The sequence below is a fragment of the Macrobrachium rosenbergii genome, chromosome 29, assembly GCF_040412425.1.
Source record: "Macrobrachium rosenbergii isolate ZJJX-2024 chromosome 29, ASM4041242v1, whole genome shotgun sequence".
NCBI classification, from domain to species: Eukaryota; Metazoa; Arthropoda; class Malacostraca; order Decapoda; family Palaemonidae; genus Macrobrachium; species Macrobrachium rosenbergii.
Genome location: NC_089769.1, coordinates 24,422,048 through 24,429,083, shown reverse-complemented (window position 1 = coordinate 24,429,083; position 7,036 = coordinate 24,422,048). Strand labels below are relative to the sequence as shown.

The 7,036-nt window shown below is 35.9% G+C and overlaps 2 long non-coding RNA genes across 2 annotated transcripts; one reads left to right on the top strand and one right to left on the bottom strand.

Moving 5' to 3' along the window:
• Positions 1 to 268: 268 nt before the first annotated feature.
• Positions 269 to 759, bottom strand: LOC136854415 (uncharacterized). Its single transcript, XR_010857689.1, has 2 exons — positions 639 to 759; positions 269 to 417 (listed from the first exon to the last, which is right to left on the bottom strand). It is a non-coding gene; the product is annotated as an uncharacterized lncRNA (long non-coding RNA).
• A 3,270-nt stretch (positions 760 to 4,029) lies between these two features.
• Positions 4,030 to 7,036, top strand: LOC136854414 (uncharacterized). Its single transcript, XR_010857688.1, has 2 exons — positions 4,030 to 4,124; positions 6,823 to 7,036. It is a non-coding gene; the product is annotated as an uncharacterized lncRNA (long non-coding RNA).

Genomic DNA, 7,036 nt, shown 5'->3' with positions numbered 1-7,036 from the left:
CTGGCAAGTTGCAAATGCAATAAAGCAACACTAGGGGAACTGCAACTGCAAAACGAGATCTATGGCCAGGTCGCCATTTTTACGTTTTTCCGTGGTTTTAGTTTGAAATATGCTCTGTGAGACAGGTAGCAACAATTTAAGTTAATTTAGCCTTGTGATTCTGACTTCGTGGGTACGGGAAAACGTAAAAAAAGAGGAAAACAAAGGAGAATTTCATATGAGCTTAGGGCTCTTGTTACTGAGGGAAATATTACGTAAAACACGTGGGCAAATTTAAAGGAGTGTATTTACATAAATGATATCAGTACGGGAAAGAGGAACTCAAGTAGAGTACTATCCTGAAGGAGATTCCTACGGGATTGAATGAAACGGGGATTCCAGACACGGTCCGAGAAGCTTCCACGAAATAGGATCCCTCTGAAATGAGAGATATGCACATTATACGCCAGTAATGAAAATAGACAAAAGAATAATGAATTCGAAGCTGCACTGAGGGTGCCAAAGGAGTAATAAAGAATTAATACTGCCGATGCAAGAGGCGCACGGACATTAGACAAGGGAGATTTCTGGCTTTCTCTTTAAGAAAATATTACGAGACAAAAGCGTGACTGAAATGGGGCTCTTCCAGGGCACTTTACCTTAGCAGATTTTCCGAGGGCGCGTAGAAGGCGGTGCGTGGATGACTTGCGATTTCCGAGGGCGAGTTTCTTCCACGTGGTGAGATGCAAGGGCTTCCGTAAAGGGGCAAGGCGATGGGGACTCCTCGAAACCCAAGCAATGGCGTGTGGGCTCGAGGAATACGGTCGAAGGACACGAGGAGAAGTATACTTTGAAAGGGCCACGTGGTTAGGATGCAAGGGCATCGATGGGGCCAGGTGTTGGGGACGTCTTCACAAGTTCACTCCATATCTTCCAGCCCGCGTGTGCCGAGACCTCGTGGGCTTTTTGCCTTTTATCCCCTCCTATGGGGCAGGGGGGGTGCGCCCAACACAGATGCTTTGACTCATTGCACCTGCTGCCCGCTTTGGAGGTTTTGGCCTGTAGGAGAAACGCCCAAGCCAGATTACTTTTGCCTCGAAGGAAAGATCTTTATCAAAAATGGGAGCGCCTTTAATCTTTTAAACCCTTGGTTTTAAGTCGATAGACAGATGGTCTATCGATCGGCCGGCTGGCAGTAAATGAAACACAACAACAACAAAGGAGGGGGGGGGGAGGTAATTTGCTAGCGAATTCTTGCTAATCATAATAATATATATATATATATATATATATATATATATATATATATATATATATATATATATATATATATATATATATTTGTATATATATATTTTATATATATATATATATATATATATATATATATATATATGTATATTTTAAGAGCTCCACCTAATATAGTGAACTGATATTCTATGATATTTTTGGCCTAATGTTTGTGAATACAAGAAAAGCCCTCGGTGTATAAGACAAATTCGACATATTCATAATAAGCCACGCAACTTACACTTCTCTTGAGATCTGGTGACGAAACATTTATTAATCATAATTCCTCTTGGATGTAAGTTAAGTTATTTCAGAGGTGTAGTGAACTGGATATTAAAGTATATTGGTGCCTTAATATCTATCTATCTATATATATATCTATCTATCTATCTATCTATACATACATACATATATTATATATATATATATATATATATATATATATATATATATATATATATATATATATATATATATATATATATAATATATGATCATATTGTTCAGAGCTCCACCTACCACACACACATGCACACACACAGACACACATATATATATATATATATATATATATATATATATATATATATATATATATATATATATATATATATATATATATATATATATATATATATATATATATATATATATATATATATATATATATATATATATATATATATATATATATAAAACCCTCATGATAATAGTTTCCCATAGCTCCACCTAATAATATCGAAACAGGATTGAATATCAGGCGATGATATAAAAGTGAATTCACTGACCTTTGTTCGAGTTAGCCGCTAATTAATCACTTACGACAGATATACTGATTTATTTAATGCCGCTTTGTCCTCCTACCTTCTCAATTTCCCCAAAATTTTGGGATATATTTATCACTGCAAGCCTTGAATCCATGGCAAACCGCTGAAGGTGACCTTTTACCGTAGTAGATTAGCCTTTAATTAGTAATAATAAATTTAATTATAAAAATTACCTTGCATTCATTGGCGCGAGTTAATAAGGTCACTGTTGAATCACCTTAAAAAAAATGTTCTATACTATTTTTGTCTATGACCATGTCATTGTGACGCCATGTTACATTAATTAACTAATAATATAATGATAATAATATCCTTTGTTTCAGCTCCGGGCCATATACGACGAACGATAAGATGAACACAATACAGTATACTAAATTAAGTACGCTAGTAAAAACATGCTTAAGCCCAGGTGCTGAAAACAACAGCAACAACTATAATAATAATAATAATAATAATAATAGTAATAATTCCAGATAAAGACCAAACTTTAATACATAATTCAGGTGGTTTGCTTTTTAAAAAGGAAAGCAAATTAATTAATAATATTTTTTTTTTTGCAGATGGGCTAACTTCTGATACTTGAGTTTCGAAGAGTGCCCGGCAACTCTAATAATAATAATAATAATAATAATAATAATAAATAATTTCTGTCGATTTTCTGATCATCGCCCTAACTTCTTTGGGGGCGAAAGGGCGATAAAGCGACGTCCCACGAACAGGCAGTTGCAGTGGTCGTTGGCTGTTATCCTCAAGAACAGCTTGTTTCAGTGTTGTAGAGTCTCCGGCTTGGTAAGACAGGTTTCCTTGATACTAGCTCGACTTTTTTGTTCATTTGCGGTTGGGATCTCGACCGTGTTGTCCGCTAAACTGCAAGTTCGTTGGCTTCACGTTATGTACAGTCCTCCGCAGGAATGACTCCCTTTTTGGCGGGTCCTTGTTCGTTTTCATAGTAAGGTGCTTCTTATATTTTATGATTGTTTTAATGTTTTCTCGTCAGAATAAGGGAGTAGTTCATTTTTAAATTTCCTTTCTTGTATGATTTTTACTTCAGACGGTATTTTGTTTTATAGTTATAGTGTGCATTGTAAAAATGCTATATTGCTTCACTTGCATGTCTTCTGTTTACAGTATTAATTTGAGGTCTTTGGAAACTTGCAGTTTCTCAGATATGTCGTATTGTGAAAAAACTTTGCAAGATTTTAGGCGTGAAGGCGTGCTGCAAGGTTTGTTGGGTTGGCGAGTGGATACTATTGCCAGTTTTGAGTTTTACTTCAGGTATTTAGATTGTGGTACTTGAGCTATGACATACAGCTGTCATATGAAAGTTTTTAGTTTGCGGGGTTTATATCTTCAAATATTGTTTTCGATTTTTAGTTGCAATTACATACAACAGCTATTCAAAATGTTTAGTGTTTATTGTATTGTTGCCCTTCAACAGATTGTCCTTCAACATGGTATTTAAGACTGTTTCGAAGCCTATTACTTAACTGAACTAGGTTGCTTTGAGTGGTAATTACTAAGCTAAACTAGGATGCTTTGAGTGGTAATTCTATGCATTTTAGTTTTTACTAGCCATCTTATGCAACACTACAGATTTTTTCATTTTAACTTTATGCTGCAATAGAGGAAGTCTTACGATGCAATAGGATTTAAAGTTTCTTGAGGATCAGAGAGGCTTAATTCGACTACAATAGCCTTCCTAATATGGGGTATATTATATTGATTTAAAATTTAATTATTGTAGACTTTAGTGGCAATAAACTAAACTCTCAGTATTTAGGAAGCCTTGCTTGCTGCTCCTTTTCTTAGTATTTCAAAACTTATCAGTTGATTGTAACCAATAGCCAGCCTTTGGTTCTTTCTACTTGCTAGAACATTTTGGGCTTTAATATATATTTTCTTTCAGGTCAGGGTGTGTCGTAAATGTCAGTGATGGTATATTTTTTTTCAGGCAGGGTGTGTCGTTAAATAAGCGTGCCACAGAGTTCTTAGATGTACCGATACCTGATGACTAAACAGGATTAATGGGTGAGTAAGAATTTTGTGTTTTTAGTTGAGTGACTTGAGCAACCCCCCGAACACTATTTAGCTTCGTTTTTTGAGAATCAAAAACTCGTAAGTTTTCACTTTAAGTTTAGGCTTTGTTTTAATGCATTTGATTAATTTTCAGATTCTCAGATTCAAAACCTTAGTTTTGAGGAATTTGAAATTTTTCTTTAAAATTGCAAAGGTTAAACCTTACCAGCTTTGAACATTTCAAGAAATTTTAGGAATTGTTGCACTTTAGAATTTGTTTCAATTTAATTTGTTTTTGATTATTAGTTATTTTACCATCAAAAGTTGGTTTAATGTGCGTGGAAGTTTGTTGGTTTAATGTGCGTGGAAGTTTGTTGGTTTAATGTGCGTGGAAGTTTGTTGGTTTAATGTGCGTGGAAGTTTGTTGGTTTAATGTGCGTGGAAGTTTGTTGGTTTAATGTGCGTGGAAGTTTGTTGGTTTAATGTGCGTGGAAGTTTGTTGGTTTAATGTGCGTGGAAGTTTGTTGGTTTAATGTGCGTGGAAGTTTGTTGGTTTAATGTGCGTGGAAGTTTGTTGGTTTAAAGTTTGTTGGTTTAAGAGTAAAGTTTGTTGGTTTAATGTGCGTTTTTTGTTGGTTTAGTGGTGGAAGTTTGTTGGTTTAATTTATTGAAAGTTTTTGGTTTAATGTGGTTGGAAGTTTGATGGTTTAATTTCAGGAAGTTTGTTGGTTTAATGTTTGTAATTTTTAGAAAAGTTTAGTTAATGTAGTATTTTTTTGGTTAATGGATTTAAACTTTAAATTTTGAACAATTTTGCCTTATTTAAAGCTTTGATCTTGTAATTTCAGCTAGTTTTGTTTTTTAGACTTTTGTTTTTTTAGAATGAAGTTTAGTTAAGTCGCTATTTTGGAATTTTGAAGTTTTTGAACAATAGCTCTTTTTAAAGCTCTTGAGTAATTATTTCAGCTTCATATGTGTGAAGTTTTGCGTATGTGTGAAGTTTTGCGTATGTGTGAAGTTTTGCGTATGTGTGAAGTTTTGCGTATGTGTGAAGTTTTGCGTATGTGTGAAGTTTTGCGTATGTGTGAAGTTTTGCGTATGTGTGAAGTTTTGCGTATGTGTGAAGTTTTGCTTTTATAAAGTAAGTTATTCTTTGCCAACTTCCGAAGTCCACCTTTGCCGGGGTGGCCGTGCCACCTGCCAGGCAAAGGTGGACTTGATTGTTGTGCATGGTGACCAAGTCACCATGCACAACAGGAAGTTCAAAAACAATGGTGACATTGTGACAAACAGGAATTTCAAACCAACCAACTTCAAACTTTGGTTAAAACTGCAAGGTTGATAGTTTTCATGTAGCTAGACTTGAAGGAAAGTTAGATATGGAACTTGAAATATAGGATAGGCTAGAATAGGGTAAAGAATGTGCTAATAAACGCTGTCTCTTAAGGATGCTTGGGAATACACTGGTGAAAACGCCAGAGTCAGGCCTAGGGAGACATTTGACCGTGCTTGTTATTAATAGCAGTTATTTATAGGGTATTACAGTACTGAGTCTTTCGTGTCATGAGATGTAAGTTTGAATGTATTAGTGCAGCTAAGAATAGGGTAGGGTAAAGTTTAGTTTAACCAGGCCGCTGAGCTGATTAACAGCTCTCCTAGGGCTGGCCCGAAGGATTAGACTTACTTTACGTGGTTAAGAACCAATTGGTTACCTAGCAACGGGACCTACAGCTTATTGTGGAATCCGAGCCACCACATACCGAGAAATTTTTCTATCGCCAGAAATAAATTCTCTTTTTCTTCATCGGCCGGCCGGAGACTTAAGTAGGGACTAGCAGAGTGCTAGCTGAGAACTCTACCGACTCGTCCAAATAGGAACTATAGGGTAGGGTAACTGTCTAATATACTCTAATGACTTAGAATTTCATTCCCTTCCCCACTAGTAAACAGAAACTAGACAGGTAATAGGTGGATCTTAACGATTTTCCAAAAGGCCTAGGTCTTTATGTTAAAGAATTTTTTTGGCTGGTTAATAGGGGAAATTGTAATTCAAATTTGGGTACTGCTGTTAACGTCGTTCCGTCAACGTGCTCAACACTCCCACCCTCCCCCTATTACTCTTCAAGCAAAGCTTTCATGCTAGGAAATCGACAGTTCAGATTGCATTGCCTATTTTCATGACCCCTACCTTCATCCACCTTTCTCCAGCGCCGAAGCTTGCTTCGGGAACCCCTTTCTTATCCTGAATTCCCCAACTTAATTTTTTGCCCCGTGGGGTTGTGTAGTTTCAATTCCCTGAAGTCAGGATACTAAAGGACGAAAGTTGCCAGATAGTAGTCTGCAGTTGCATGGCACCTTTCATAGTTATGTAGCACTAAAGTTAGATGCGGTTGTTTCAGTGTAAGATTGGTGTCCTATTAAATTTATCTTAAAGGATGGCATTCTCTATCCTGTTATCTTTTTTGAGAGTTGGAAGGATCAATGGTAGTAATATATGGGATTGTTAATGCGATAGTTGATGGCAGTTTGAAGTAACAATACTAACACATGGGATTGTTAATGGAGACTCACTCATACGATAATAGTATTAATTATAACCTTAGAATAGCTGCTGGGAGTAATTGAACAGACTATTTTCACTTTAAGAGGGTAGGTTATGTCATGGAAACTTTTATTATATTCTAAAACCAAACTACTTTTTTGTGCACAGGCTCTTGGTGTAGCTGCAGCAGACCTTAACATCGTCACTAATACTAATGGAAAGCAACGCTTATCGTTAAGACTGAATATCCTGTGAGGATTCGAAGCGCTCTGGATTCGGTTACCCAGAAGACTACCTACTATTCAAATTTTTTAATAATCTGACTTTATGTATTACTTAGTGTATAAAGACCAGCATAAATAGTGGTTTTTAATTATAAAGA